The following is a 16,673-nucleotide window of genomic DNA, read 5'->3' as shown; positions in this document are numbered from 1 at the left end:
AGATTACTGCTAAGAACATGACGCTCTTGGATTTCGCGATCTAACTACCATCTTGTCAGCCACTTCACTCTCTTTATAAATATGCTGTAGATATATTTTATGCTGCCTGCCTCCCTTTACATATATATATATATATATATATATATATATATATATATATATATATATATACACTGCAAACAGAAGACAGGGAATGTGTGTAGGAGGCTGGCAACCACCATCTGTTGGAGCTCAACGCCTGCCTACACATCAGAAAGGAGAAGAAAATGCAAAATAGGCAGCAGTGAACAAAAAGACAAGTATGAATCAAATGTGAGATCTTAAAGAATAAACTAAACAGGGACTAAAGACGGAGCACAACTGCTCCCTGCAGGTCACGGTATTAAAGAACTAACGGTATTAAGAAAAATTTCAGAAACGGCCGCTTTATTTTTGAAGGCAGCCTATAGAGAGCAAGTCTATTGTATTTCGAAGAATTCACGATTCGATATCTACACTGGCAATGTCAAACACGTTATTAAGCTCATAAAGCTTCAGCTGTCACTACAAAGTAATTGCAGCCTACGCCTTTGGTAGAAAAATGTCTCTTTTTGTGTAGAGCAACCACTGGCGATGGAGAACTAATGCCTGACATTTCTTCACCCGTTTGCCCTGGCCATAGTCATAAAATAATGAAGTGAATACTAGCGTGAACTGGATTAATATTTAGAATAGCCGGGACATGCACACCTCCAGCATCGGAGAATGCTGTGAAGTAGTGACAGAAACATCGTTCCTTCTTTTTTTCATTTTTTGACGTCACACAGCGCGCAGTCTCCGACCTTCAGAGATACACGTCAGCTTGTAAAGGGTAAACGTCGGGCCAACTCTGTCTGAGCACAATAGATAGGGTCATAATTTCAAACACAGCTATAGAGATGCGTGTCGCTTTTATTCTTCCGGTGCTTTTAATTATCGGGCTGGCAAGTACCTCGTGAGTAGAAGCTTTCATGCCTCTTAGTCGTTTCCGCAACTATCTCGTGTATAAATCATATCATATTATTATGCTTTTATAAATTCGTATAAATAATTTCACCAGTTTTTGTTTGAAATGCTCCTGATTGGGCCAGTTGGTGGGTCATCCTTAATTATGCCCACAGCGATGAGCTTCACAAGAGACCAGGACACTAGCCCGCTATTTCGTCCGCGTGAAGCCTCACAGTGCAAAAATTTTTGTTCGAACTAGCGTTGTGAACCAAAGTATAACCGGCATATTTCTCAAACTGAGGACGTTATGATTCAGTCTGAAATCTGTAGCCACAGACATTGCAAAGTTGTCCATCTTTAGATTATATTGACATGCAATTTGTCTAACAAATGCGGCGGCTCTGCCACCATTAAAGTTCGAGGTGCATCCATTCTTTAGGCATTATTGACGACTTTGCGGCGATTAGCAATGTATCTGGCAATGAGTGAGTATTTGGTGATATGTTTTTCATAATGATGATTAGTAAAATCGGCACATAAGCAGCGAAATTTTGTCAATGTGCCACGTTGGTGTCAAATAGGCTTACGGAAGAGCAGCACATTCCAATTAACCCACATCCTGTGAGCCAAGTTGACGGCAACGAGGCTCATTGGAGAGCAGAATATGGCCGGGGGCCAATGGCCAGTGACCAAATTTGGCGCGAAACAGGTTCATTGAAAATGTTTATTCTTGGCAACCCAACTCCTTTATAAAAAGTTAGAAAGTTAACTCTAACTAAAAGTTAGCGTCTCTAAATGCAATTCACCATGCTAACGCAAAGATATCTTAGTGTCATCAGATGAGGAATGGGTAGTCTACCGTGTATTGTATATTTACCGCAGCCGAGATAGTTCTTTAGAGATAATGAACGAGCCGTATTGAGTAAAAAAATATCACCGCCCCTTCCAGTCCGTGAATAGCTTCGAACAGCGCAGCTGTGTTAGTTACACCGAGTGTTACACCATGCAAGTCAAACTTCACAAGCAGTCCGTATTGTAAATTTTTTGTGTCAGCATTCTTTCGCTTCATTTTTGCTTTTACGCGCTTCACATAGTAAGCATGCTTTAAGAGTGCTCCTTTTTTTGTGGTTCTCCCAGTGGTTTCTTGTGGTTTTTTTTTTTGCACATGAGGTTTCCGTCTCTGTTTTGCCATGCTTGTTTTCGCTTACAAGCTGCTCCGGCCGTATGTTGCAGGCCCCTTTCTCGCGCGAAAGCAATGAGATCGCACTAGTCGTGGTATTCTCATAGTTGTAGCTGGGATGTAATGTGCGGAACCACTAATCCACAGCTCCGTATATTGGGCGCAAAGCCCACTGGAGATGCGGGCGCTGCAGTTGTTTCGACGATTGGTTCGATTCGTTTGACGAGTGACGTAGCTGCCGCCAGCCACGTGTTCCTATATCTCGTTTCAATCGCTCGGCACTGTTCATTGGCCGCAAACCATCAGCATAACACCTGTTTCTTTCGTGGCTGGGTGGAATCAATCATCAATAACCGGTGCCGATCTGGCTGGATCACGAAAAATGCGCCGTTTGACAACTGTACAAGATTCGCGTGTGAAAAACCATTCTCACAGGGGGGGAAAGGGTCACTTAAACGCATTTCCCACTATGGAGCTCTTTTTTCACTCTCCCTCTAAGTCACGTGGCCTGTTTTCAGCGATGTCCGACAATGGCGGAACATGGTCCGCGTAAACAGATTCGCCGGAAAATTGAGAATTGTAAAAAAAAAGTAACCAGATTCTTTTTAGCCTTAGATCGCGAACTTCCGAGTTAAGTAGTCTCACCCTTATCGCTCCGGGACTATGTGCCAAGATACTTCAAACAATCTGATAGAATGTCGGGCTCCCGTTTCATTCTGGTTCATTTTGCAAGACTGGTGTCATGACTGTATCCCCACTTTTTTACGGGTGTTTATAAATATGGAATGATTATTAAACCATTCGAAAGCCAGAGTTGCCCCTCCGCTATGCCGAACAAAACAGTGGTTACTCCTGTATAGACCTCAGACTCTGCCCTGGCGGCGCTGCGGAAAAACCGGTCACCAGCGCACCCATCGCAGACTTGGCGCGAACTGAGTAGCGCAAAAAGATCTATCCACAAGCGAAGGTGCATAGGCCACAATGGACTCTCCGCTTTCGGTTGTGTTGAGGCACGGTTTCCTAAAAATCAAGGAGCTGGAAAGCTTCTTCCGCCCATCCACGCTTCGGAAAGGGAGGAAGCTCAGCAGGGCGAAGTACGTGTACAATATAAAAGAAGTCTCAGGTAGGTGTTATTTCCGCGTGTTGCAGCTCACAAGTACGGAGAGCATTAGGTTTTTATAGGTATATCAGCATAAAAATCTAAGCATTTCAAATTGGTTCATATTAAAAATGTCTTGAACACAAGACTTAGGTATCTCCTATATCTTTATGCATGTTATTATAGCAATGTTCTTTCTCGCAATTATTTACAGAGAGTAAATCCTTCCATAGTCTTTCACGACAGCAAACAGAAAACGTTTTCCAAGGCAGGAAACAGCGCGCGATCATAACGAAAGTAAGCTTCCTACAGTGCCCACGCGCCGCATCTTTCTTTCTCGCAGGAGTTACAGCATCGCTCAGTACCTTTGAACTTTTCGCAGTAGCTTCGAGCAACAAGCGTGCACAAATAAATGTCAATAATAAACGCGACATTTTTTTACACACGTGCGTTACTTCGCGATTACTCATCCAATGTTCCTGCAGCAACTTCATTGCTCACATTTGAAAAAGGCAGTCGAGCAGGCTCAGCACATTGCAAAACGTGCTTGTTGTATCGGCGCAGGACATACAAAATACCGAAAGTGGAAATGAGCTCGCGATACAACGATGCTCTGGAACAGGATTTTGAATTCATAAACGAACCAAAATGTTTGATTAAACTGACCTGCCAAATCTATCCGTTCTACTTCCTGAGTCAAGCGGAGGTGGTCGTCTGTTCACAGGTGGAAATATCAATCGCACATACGCAGGATGGTTCACAACGTTGTTTTTAGAGCGCAGCTCTTTGGCGTCCGTTCCTGGGTGTCGCGACGTCGTCGGCGTTGTCGTCGGCCTCGTAACCAGCTCCGCCCCCCTTTCATCCCCCCAGCGCTAGCAGCGAGCGACTGATACCGCTGGATGCCACTGACGCCGCTAGAGAGTCAAGATAACGTGACTGCATAGAACACCGTCGCCGCCATGCAGAAAGAGGAGGAACGGGTCCCCCCCCCCCTGTTCGTGTGTGGCGGATAGGGTGCTCTTCAGTTGCCGACGCGCCGGTTATTTCACGTAGGCCCCGGCACGTCGACGAATACGTGACCACCTTCCCACGGCTAGACCTGGTTCTTAGCGCTGCGGAAGCGAGGGTATCATATTGTTTGTGCCGGCATCGGCGGCGTTGTCCCTGAAACCAACTCCGCAGCTGGGGTTGACTCACTATCGGCGTCAGTAGCATCAGTCAGTCGCTGCTATCTCTTCCCTCCTCCCTTTATCGTGTTGTCCGCTTGCTGCGCGCGCTTCTGCCCCCATCGTTTGCCGCTGGGTGTACAAGCCGCCCCCCTCCCCCCTCTTCCTGCGAGTCTCCGGTTGTCAAAGCGCCGGCTCGAACTTAATTCCTTTCTTCGCTCCTCCTCCAATGCAACCCCTGTGCGGTGGCAATCAGAGAGCCAGATCGGTGGCGGCGGATCTGTATATGTGCACCGCCCGAGCCGAAATTGCCGCTGCCGTTCGCCCTGTGCGGTGGCAATCAGAGAGCCAGATCGGTGGCAGCTTGACATAAAGACAAACAGCAATTTCCTAACACTTATGCGGGAGAACATCCCGTTCCTCTCGCTCGTAACGCGTCCCACGGCTGTGACAACCTCGCGAGGCACGTGTATAGATCTCGTCTTTGAGAATCAAGCATTGGTGTACCAAGTCGAACATATATCAGTCTATTTCTCCGACCACAAAGCTTCCTTCATGACTGTCAAGAACTGTTAGTGGAGTCTTTGTTAAAGGAATACGTGTGAAAAATAAAAAAAAAATTCTGTGATAGCGCATACATGTGTTGCTTGATTTCTTTGCCTCAATCTATCGAAAAGGTGAAACAGCTTATTTGCTGCGCTCAAATTTCGCATTAGGAAGTAACGTAATCGTCGGTAATTTTTTGAACTGCCAACGAAGTGGCGGCTGCAGATTCTTGAGTTTTCGCTTGGTTACCACGGTCCCCCGCCAGGGCTACGCAACACAATTACAGCAGAACAAAATTGTCGCACTTTCTCATGCGAGCCGCTGTGTTATGGGGAATGCAACTAATTCGATTACCCAACAGGTTGAACTGCCCGTATCCAGCGCTCTCACCTTTCCCCTTCATACAAACGCGACGGAAATCGGTAAAACTGAACGTTGTTATTCAGTCCTTCACGTTCATGGCAATTTACAACACAACAGTAGCGTCGATTCCGGCGTGTCTTCGTAGCGTGCGCCGCTATCACGGTTGCCGTCCTTTCCGCCGTCCGTCGGAAGAGAGAGCCAGCAAGCACTTTATGGCAGTTCGGCGGCGCTTCCGACTAGCGTAGAAATTCATAGCTCTCTGTCTAGGTGTTAAATGCGTAAAACACTCGCAATATGGACCAAAATATAGTTAAATCGTTGTTTCGCAGTCGCTAGCTACATAGGCAACTTAGCAAGGGAATTGGGCTTCGCACTACTCAATTACTGCCTCTTCGCACCGGCAGGTGGCGCTACGCGCCTTGCAAAACTGCAGAGTCTGACGTCTATTTGCGGCGTGAGCCGCTCTCCATTGGTTGGAAACTTCAACGTCGAGGCAAGGAACAAAGTGAACTTCATTGGATAACGCACGCGTGTATTGTACATAACAGTTGCCCCCTGGCGGGATTCACAATGAAAAAGAAATAACTAATATGCATCATATTCCCTCGTTTAATAGTGAGCTTAGTGAATTATTCACATAGTACATGCTTCGTGATCTGAAAATAACAATAAAAAAAACTGACACGGATCACAGGACAGGTTATTTATGCAATGAGCTTGCCTTTCGGTCATGGTCCACTTTAACAACAATGTTAGAACGATTTGGAAACCTTTCTTCTCTGTTTTTGTCCCCTTTTCACTTTCTTTCTTCCCTCGCACCATTCGACATGTCCAGAGACAATGGAATGTATAAATAACATATTACCACCTATCCCGTGTATCGTGGTAACTCAAGTGAGTCTGCAGACGGGTAGGTACCTCGGGGCTTGTTTTCTGCGCCTTAAGATGGCCTCGCCCCCTACAGAGTTTTCTGACTGAGCTATCTCGGATCCTCGGTTGCTATAGTGAGAAGTTGAAATCTTTTGTTTCTTCAGGGAAGTCAGGAGCCAATGGAAATTAGCTAACTCGTGGACGCTTTTGCTTGTCCTGCTTGCCTACTTTCCGTTCTTTCCGTGGTGTGTGATGGCCGCCTACTCCAAGTGTCACTCAGTACCCACTTGCCCGAGTTAGTAAAGGCAAGGCGCAGAAGACCAGAACTCAAGAAGAGCACAAACTACAGGACCGGCGCCAACAAAACCAGAGCTTTAATGGGAGGTTAGCAGTAGTCGTAAGCAAACTAAATAAGAGGTATTGATTAAAGGTGGTACAATCCAATGCTCCAAGCTCCAGTCGTGATGATGATGATGATGATGAAGTTGAGCAGTTTTATGAAGACCTGAGAAAAGCGCAAACTCACTATACTGTAGAAATGGGCGACTTCAACGCAGAAGTGGGGGGAAGCAGGCTAGTGAACAAGCAATTGGGCGCTATGGCGTCGGCTCTAGAAATATTAGAGGAGATATGTTGATAGAACTCGCGGAAAGGAATAAGCTACGAATCATGAACACCTACTTCAGAAAGCGTAGCAACAAAGAAGGATCCTGCAAAACCCTAATTGTCAAACAAGGAATTAAATCGATTTCATACTTTCGTGCTTACGTGCGGCGGCTGCTGTGAATCCGGCCCATGCGTCACCCACACCCTGCCTCTCGCGATATCCTGATTGGCGACATTGGCGCCACACTTCGCGCGGTTTCCAACCTGTCGCACGAGACAAATTGTACGTGCCAGCCAATGTATCGGAAATATAAACACGTATAGAGCTGCGCCAGAATTTCGCATCAGAGGGTATCGTAATCATCGGTGAAATTTTTTATTGCAGCGTTCGTACGCACCGGAGCACCATGTTTTTCGGGTGCCACCACAGGCTTTACGGTGGCGGCGCTAGATGCCGCCGAGTGTTCTTCGGGAAGTACTAAAGACTCCCGCTGCAGCACACGACTCGTATATAAATCGTATCGACGGTGGCTCTATGTTGTGTCGGTATATCGACGCAATGCGAACGCATTACCGTCGGCAGTCGTCGTGACATCTGTTCTCGCTGCAATTTGGCATTATATTATTTATATTCTGAGAAGACTCAAGGTAATATTCCTGCTCTGTGATTGTTACGTTTGTTGTCATTTGTTTGGGGGCTGCCATTCTCAATATTCCGATGAATAATTTATTTACAAACGTAATACTCCGTTTGAGCAACAATACAGCAATAAAACCTGCATATACGGCATGGGTAAGCACATTGCATAAGTATACCTAAATACATGCACATCATGGCAAAGCGAAAGGCGTCGGTAAAGATGCGTATGTGGTGTCTTTAAAATTGATACCGAAATAAAGATAATTTAATGAAGCTTGGAGCTGAGCCTATATTATCCGTGTTACGCCTGCGGCACTCTACCACTGAGCTACCGCGGAGACAGTTTTCCCGTCTGCGTTCTTGGGTGTCCCTCATACGCCGCCAAAGTGTCATTTATTTTCTATCATCGCTTTGCTTTAGTCCTTTTCTTTATTGTTTAAACATATCACTCAAAATGATAGTGTATTTCAACCATGCAGATATGGCTTAGGTGCACGTTAAAGAACCCCAGGTGGTCGAAATTTCCGGAGTCCTCCACTACGGCGTGCCTCATAATCAGAAAGTGGTTTTGTCACGTAAAACCTCATAATTTAAAATTTTTTAAATTTAACTCCTGCGGGGACGGTAGAGTATCCGTCTCCCGTGCAAGAAGACCGTGGTTCAAATCCCGGTGCCGCGCAATTCTCCACCGGAAAATACAAAATACAAAAAAAAACCGTGTGTTGAGAAAATTGCACGAACAGGCCTGGAGTGCGGCCTGAGCCCGGTGACCAGAACCGGTAACGCACTCTCTCACCAGAGCAGGATTGGCCACCCTGGTGCAGTACTTCGCCACAACCTCCTATATGAATACAACAATCGAACCCCGGCCCTCGGTCCCCAGCAGCCTCGAAGCAACTGACCACGACGGCGGTCAGACCTGTGACGCTGCAGAGGGTGCTAAGAATACCTGGCTCCGGACAGGCCGCCATTGGAATCTGAACCTGGCAACGTTTAACGTTAGAACGTTATCTAGTGAGGCGAGTCTAGCAGTGTTATTGGAGAAATTAGAGGGTAGTAAATGGGATATAATAGGGCTCAGTGAGGTTAGGAGGACAAAAGAAGCATATACAGGGCTAAAAAGCGGGCACGTACTGTGCTACCGGGGCTTAGCGGAGAGACGAGAACTAGGAGTCGGATTCCTGATTAATAAGAAAATAGCTGGTAACATACAGGAATTCTATAGCATTAACGAGAGGGTGGCAGGTCTTGTTGTGAAACTTAATAAGAGGTGCAAATTGAAGGTGATACAAGTCTATGCCCCTGACTTCCTGGTCATGATGACCAGGAAGACGAAAGCTTTTATGAAGACGTGGAATCGGCGATGGGTAAAGTCAAAACAAAATACACTATACTGATGGGCGACTTCAATGCCAGGGTAGACAAGAAGCAGGCTGGAAACAAGTCAGTGGGGGAATATGGCATAGGCTCTAGGAATAGCAGAGGAGAGTTATTAGTAGAGTTTGCAGAACAGAATAATATGCGGATAATAAATACCTTTTTCCGCAAGCGGGTTAGTCGAAAGGGGACGTGGAGGAGCCCGAATGGTGAGACTAGAAATGAAATACTTCGGTACTCTGTGCGAACCCTGGCATCATACAAGATGTAGACGTGCTCGGCAAGGTACGCTGCAGTGACCATAGGTCAGAACTCGAATTAGCCTAGACTTGAGGAGGGAACGGAAGAAACTGGTACACAAGAAGCCAATCAATGAGTTAGCGGTAAGAGGGAAACTAGAGGAATTCCGGATCAAGCTACAGAACAGGTATTCGGCTTTAACTCAGGAAGAGGACCTTAGTGTTGAAGCAATGAACGACAATCTCATGGGCATCATTAAGGAGTGCGCAATGGAAGTCGCTGGTAACGCCGTTAGACAGGAAACCCGTAAGCTATCGCGGGAGACGAAAGATCTGATCAAGAAACGCCAATGTATGAAAGCCTCTAACCCTACAGCTAGAATATAACTGGCAGAACTTTCGAAGTTAATCAACAAGCGTAAGACAGCGGACATCAGGAACTGTAATATGGATAGAATTGAACAGGCTGTCAGGAACGGAGGAAGACCAAAAACAGTGAAGAAGAAACTAGGAATAGGCAAGAATCAGATGTGTGCGTTAAGAGACAAAGCCGGCAATATCGTTACTAATATGGATGAGATAGTTCAAGTGGCTGAGGACTTCTATAGAGATTTATACAGTACCAGTGGCACCCATGACGATAGTGGAAGAGAGAATAGCCTAGAGGAATTCGAAATCCCACAGGTAACGCCAGAAGAAGTAAAGAAAGCCTTAGGAGCTATGCAAACGGGGAAGGCAGCTGGGGAGGATCAGGTAAAAGCAGATCTGTTGAAGGATGGTGGTCAGATTGTTCTAGAGAAACTGGCCACCCTGTATACGCAATGCCTCATAACCTCGAGCGTACCGGAATCTTGGAAGAACGCTAACATAATCCTAATCCATAAGAAAGGGGACGTCAAAGACTTGAAAAATTATAGACCGATCAGCTTACTGTCCGTTGCCTACAAAGTATTTACTAAGGTAATCGCAAATAGAATCAGGAACGCCTTAGACTTCTGTCAACCAAAGGACCAGGCAGGATTCCGTAAAGGCTACTCAACAATAGACCATATTCACACTATCAATCAAGTGATAGAGAAATGTGCAGAATATAGCCAACCCTTATATATAGCTTTCATTGATTACGAGAAAGCGTTTGATTCATTCGAAACCTCAGCAGTCATGGAGGCATTACGGAACCATGGTGTAGATGAGCCATATGTAAAAATACTGGAAGATATCTATAGCGGCTCCACAGCCACCGTAGTCCTCCACAAAGAAAGCAACAAAATGCCAATAAAGAAAGGCGTCAGACAGGGAGATACGATCTCTCCAATGCTATTCACAGCATGTTTACAGGAGGTATTCCGAGACCTGGGGTGGGAAGAATTGGGGATAAAAGTTGATGGAGAATGCCTTAGCAACTTGCGATTCGCTGATGATATTGCCTTGCTTAGTAACTCAGGAGACCAATTGCAATGTATGCTCACTGACCTGGAGAGGCAAAGCAGAAGGGTGGGTCTGAAAATTAATCTGCATAAAAATTAAGGTAATGTTTAACAGTCTCGGAAGAGAACGGCAGTTTACGATAGGTAGCGAGGCACTGGAAGTGTTAAGGGAATACATCTACTTAGGGCAGGTAGTGATCACGGATCCGGATCATGAGACTGAAATAACCAGAAGAATAAGAATGGGCTGGGGTGCGTTTGGCAGGCATTCTCAAATCATGAACAGCAGGTTGCCACTATCCCTCAAAAGGAAAGTGTACAACAGCTGTGTGTTACCAGTACTAACATATGGGGCAGAAACCTGGAGGCTTACGAAAAGGGTTCTACTTAAATTGAGGACGACGCAACGAGCTATGGAAAGAAGAATGATAGGTGTAACGTTCAGGGATAAGAAAAGAGCAGACTGGGTGAGGGAACAAACGCGAGTTAATGACATCTTAGTTGAAATCAAGAAAAATAAATGGGCATGGGCAGGACATGTAATGAGGAGGGAAGATAACCGATGGTCATTAAGGGTTACGGACTGGATTCCAAGGGAAGGGAAGCGTAGCAGGGGGCGGCAGAAAGTTAGGTGGGCGGATGAGATTAAGAAGTTTGCAGGGACGGCATGGCCACAATTAGTACATGAACGGGGTTGTTGGAGAAATATGGGAGAGGCCTTTGCCCTGCAGTGGGCGTAAATAGGCTGATGATGATGATGATGATGATGATGATGATGATGATGATGATGATGATGATGATGATATGGCTTCATTGTCTGTTGGTGTCATGCGATTGTAAGTGACAAGAAAAATGACCCCTTCGTTTCCACGTATTATTCTCGCTGTCAGTTTACAAATAAAATTCAATGACACGCAATAATAAAATAGCGCAATTCACATTTGCTGAAATTTTTCGTTTCGTGTTATTTTACAGGAATTCCAACCTTGCGAAAGCAAACGCAAGACATATGGCGAGGTCGCTTCAAGATAAGGCAACCGGATGTGTTAGATACAATATACAGTCCAACACACGGCTGACCATTCAGAGCCGGAACGAAGAAATAAAGAAAGGAGGAAAACGAAATGAAGCTGGCCAAAGAAAAGGTACACAGCGAAAAAAGAAAGACCCTACGAGACCCCTCGGCATTCAAGTCACCGGTGTTGGGCGCACTATCATCACATATGCTACCTACGGAACAAACAAATCTACACACCAATCTCAGTACTTCGGGAACTGGACCCAACATGCTCAATGTCTTATGCCAGTAAGTAGCGTTCATCTTATGTCCCTCTATGTGGTTTAGTCTGCGAAAAACATCAGTTTAGCCATAACGCCACAGACTGAAGCTGACAGCAACATGCTAGAATATTGCACGAAGGCTCGTATCTTTACTGGCAGCACCATTTGCAGTAAGCATAAGCAGTATAAGTAAACACGCTTAGTGCGCGCGCGCAGACACACAAAACATTTAGAGAACTCGACGACCACGAGCAACATCGGTTAGTCCTACAGACCTCCAAGCATGACGTCTGTATGGCTACTGCCTTTATTACCAGCGTGCGTCGTACATATAGCATCACGTTTTTCCTGCGTTTGCACCACCGAATGGTAATGGTACGTATGCAGGCCTGTCTTGCCTCGGCGCGATTAGCGTTTCTCTGGGGCTTCTCGGCCGGCGTTCTGACAAAACGCTGGGGCACGTATGAGTGATTTGAAGGATGCGGTGCTTCGATGCAGAAACCACGCATCGGCAAGTACTACCATAGCTACGACGTGTGGGAAAACGACGCTACAAGCTGACGGGTCTGCAATCCTGCGTTAGAATTCGTTCCAGCAAGCGAACGCTTATCCGGAGGTCCTAGAGGCCAGCTTCTTCCGTGCACCCGTGGGAGTGTTTGGAACACGAACACGCCAAGACAACTTTTGCCACCAGGCGCTCACATTTACGTAAAGGGAAATTGTTGAGTCAATGTAACTGTCTTCAGCAAAAGAATGACTAAAAAGGCTGTATTGTTGCGTGAGCATTTTTAGGCCACTAACTCAGAAATCTGTCCGTCGGTCTCTCTATACGTCCGTAACGTGTAACACAATGTGCCCCATCAAGAAAAACAGAAGAAATTTGAAAGAAAATATTCTAAAGGAAAAATTATGACAGAACTCCAATGGGGTTGTTTAAGCATGCGTAAATATTCTGCCACATCTTAATCTCCATGCAGCCCGATGTCATTATAAACCTCACGAAACTTATGAAAACCCTTATCAATTCTTTACGCGTGTTATCAACCTTGTCGCCCTCGCAAGGACCCTTGTCAATCCTTATCAGCCGTTATCAACCTTGTCACAACCGATCCGATCCTTATTAACCCTTACATGTCCTGATCAACCTTATCGAACATGATCTGACCGTAACTTGATTCAACTGTTACCAAATCTTCACGGTGCTTTTTAACCTTATCGGTCTTGATCCGACCCTTAGCGGTCCTTATGGACTTATCAGAATTGCTCCCACCGTTATAAACCTTTATCGCTCTTTAGACTTTATGCATCCCGGTCGAGTCATCAATCGTGATGAGACCCATATAACTCCTCCTCACTCCTTATCATGTTTATCAAATAACCGGCTGCTTATCTGTCCGTGTTGTCCGACGAGAAGCGCATGAGTTCAGTGGCATTTCCGTCGGTGAAGTAACGCCCCAAAGGCAAGCGGCTCACGCGGCCACCAAATCGCATCAGGCACATGGCGTGTCCGGTGTTAAATTTTGGCAAAGCTGGAATTTTCACGATGTCTACAAGCCCAAAGTCAGCCCTGCATTCGGTCCTAGAGATGACTTTTATTCCATCTTCACCAAATCTTTCAACAAACACTTCACATAAACTATTCTCCTTTGACTTTTAGTTGCTACTGCCGGTACAACAAATCCGTTTGGTTCAGATGTATTCACATTATGTGAGCGTGGGTGTTCAGCAAAGTGAGTTAAACAGACAGACAAGTTTTTTTATCAGTCGCCTAAGAATGCTTAAGCATCCTTAAGCGATTTAGGTGAATGATAAGCATTCCTAGCTGACCCACCCAAGAAATCTGTCTGCCTGTTATACAACCTTTTGAAGGCCTCAGCATTCTTAGGAGATTCACCCGAAAAATCAGTCTATCTGTCTGTTTAACCCACTGGGCTAAAGATCCACGCTGGCAGCATAAGGTCAATCGGCACAGGCAGTTGAAGAAACGAAGGGCCACACTCATGAAAATTGCATGTTTATTTGTGTAACGTTTCGGCCATGACAGGGCCTTCGTCAGGCAAGGCCATGCTACGGCCGAAACGTTAAACCAATAAACAGGCAATTTTCGTAACTGTGATCCTTGGGTTTTTCGACTAACAATCTAAAGTGACAGGATAGCGCTCGAGAATGCGTAAGGCGTCACTATTATCGTGCACAGAGTTTTAGTAAATGAAAAATTGAGGTAAACGCAGGACAAGATTAGAGACTCCGCCGGGACATCCAAGTACTTTCCCGATGAAGGAGGCACTCCTCATTTAGATTTTGTGTCCAGTACTGAAACACTTATAAACCATAAACGATAATTATATAAAAAACAAACAGCATACATAAAACAATTGTATGTTATTATAGGACAAGTGAAATGCTGCTTGTCCAGTTGTAGTTCATTTTTTAAAAAAAGGAGCTCATTGGCATTACCCTTGACAACGACGCGGGCGACCGAAAAGTTTCGTTTTCGCTGAAATCTGCGCCGCCCGCGCTTTCGCGTTTAGGTAGTTTTGTTATCGCGTAGTGCTGCATTGGTTTTTCTTGCTCGACAAACTCACACAAAGTATAAGTAGGAGATAACTACACTTACAAATGATGTGGCGGGATGCCCGAACGGTCAACGCCACTTGACCAAAAGCACCTGTAGCAGCGAGCTCACCGCTGTCTTTTCTCGGTTCTCCATGGGCGAGCGTTTGCAATGACAGAAAAGGGTGGTAATAGCATATGGAACGCCACCACGCTCCGCTTGGGTGGCGGGAGATTTACATTGCGATAAAGGTATGCGGATCTTTCGTACAAAATGTTCTCGTAAACTTTTTTTGGCACGAATCAGTCTTTGCCGGTTTAAGTTATTGCAGTTCGCCTGTCCAAGTCGGCTTAGTATTTGCATTTAGTCTCCCTTCACCTTTTTCTTAAGATTTTTTGCTAAACTCCAGGTTTCTGCCCCCTATATTAGCACCAGTAGATTGCAACGATTGTACTTGTTTATTTTCAACGACAGCGGTAAGCTTCTAGTGTAGATTCGTAATACATTCGGTATGCACTGCAGCCCATTTTTATTCTTCTTTAATTTCCTTCTCACAGTCAGGGTCCCCTGTGAGTAATTGACTTAGAAAAACGTAATCCTGTGCAGACTGTAGAGTCTCGCTGGCATTCCTGAATTCTTGTTCTCTGGACAGACTACTGAATATTAACTTTGTCTCCGTTATGATAATCTTCTACCCCACTCTTACTTTTTCTAGGTTAAGGCCCTCAATCATTTGTTGTAATCCATTCCCAGTGTTACTGAACAGCGAATATCATCTGCAAATTGAAGGTTGCTAAAATATTCGCCATTGATCCTCACTGCTAATAAGCTTTCTCAGTCTAATAGCATCAATACTTCTTCCAGACGTGCAGTAAATAGTATTTGAGAGTTGTGCCTCTTTGTCTGACCTCACTCTTGATAGGTAATTTACCACTTTTCGTGAAGAGAAGGTAAGCACTTCTGGAATCTTTGTAGATATTTCCCAAGAAAATCACGTATGCCTCCTGTACTACTGGATCCCGCAATCCCTCCGTGGCTGCTGGTACTTCTGCACAATTAACTACGTTTTTAATCTGTGAAAGCGATATTAAGAAGTTTATTGCACTCCGTAGATTTCTAATTTACCTGATTGATGACATGAATACGATCCGTTGTAGAATATTCCTTACTGAAAATTATCTCTTCGCTTGGTTGATTGAAGTAAAGTGTTGACCTGAATACATTGAAGATTAGCTTGGTGAATATTCTATTCAATACTAAAAGCAACCTAATGGGCCTGTAATTCTTCAACTCTTTAACGTCTTCCTTCTGAGGGATTAGTTTAAATTTGGCATTCTCCCAGCTCTCCGGTACACGTGAATTTGTTAGGGATCTTGTATAACATTTAGGCACAACTTTAGGAGACAGAAAGAGAGTGATGTCGATCAGAGACTAAATGGCGATAGCCCGTATCCTAGTAGATAATAAAAGACAAAAATTGTGCAGTAGCTCCTCTGAGAGTTGTCTAAGCATGCGTAAGCACTGTGCCACTTGCTCATCTCCATGCAAACCGATGTCATTATCAATTTTATGAAATTTGATGCGACCAGTAAAACCGTTATAAACACTCATCGGTTGTTATCAACCTTATCGAAAATGATTCTACCCTTATAAACTCTTATCGGCCCTTATCAACCTAGATGTGCAGCGAAACGGTTGTAAAACCACTACTACATATGCTGAGGGGCGTATGCATTGCTTTATTGATAATTCAGATGCTTGTCTTGTACTTCTTCTTTATTGAAACATACGCTGCCCTGTGTGTGGTATGGGTGATTTGGGAGATGGTTATGAATATATGCACTGTTCGCTTCACATTTCTCAGGGCCTGTAGTCACTGTCTGTCTTACGTGGGTATAAGCCATTGCATTTTTTGTTTGATTACGAGAGTATGACAAATTGCTTACTTGGTATGGCCACTGTGTAGGGGGGCATAAACCATTGCAATCGCCGTATTTGATGGACAGATGTAAGGAGATTGGAAGTAATTCGATGCACGAAATTGCTCGCCGTCTTTTTGTGCGGCAGCTCCACACCACCCCATACCATCCCATGGTCAATGGTATGGTAGAAAGGTTCATCCGAAGTTTGAAGTTGATGTTGAAGCGAATGTGCACTGAAAACCCGTGTGATTTGGAACGCTATCTGGCGCCTCTCCTTTTCGCCTACAGAGAAGTTTTCCAGGCCAGTAAGGGCTTTTCCCCTTTTCAACTCTTATACGGCCGACATATGACGGCGCTCTTGGCAATCTTGAAGAAAGACGACCTGTCAGCATTTTACGATCTCCGGAGCCGACTATAAGATATTTGCCGTGTCGCAC

At 45.0% G+C, this 16,673-nt stretch overlaps 1 long non-coding RNA gene across 1 annotated transcript in view; it reads left to right on the top strand.

Moving 5' to 3' along the window:
- Positions 1-11,535, top strand: part of LOC142574107 (uncharacterized) — a 41,617-nt gene extending 30,082 nt beyond the window's left edge. Inside the window, exon 3 of the long non-coding RNA XR_012826422.1 lies at positions 11,455-11,535. This is a non-coding gene — a long non-coding RNA (uncharacterized LOC142574107). The remainder of the gene's footprint in view (positions 1-11,454) is intronic.
- Positions 11,536-16,673: the final 5,138 nt, after the last annotated feature.

This window comes from Dermacentor variabilis, chromosome 3 (genome assembly GCF_050947875.1).
Source record: "Dermacentor variabilis isolate Ectoservices chromosome 3, ASM5094787v1, whole genome shotgun sequence".
Lineage (NCBI taxonomy): Eukaryota > Metazoa > Arthropoda > Arachnida > Ixodida > Ixodidae > Dermacentor > Dermacentor variabilis.
Note: the sequence above shows the minus strand (reverse complement) of the source record. Positions and strands in the feature narration are given on the sequence as shown.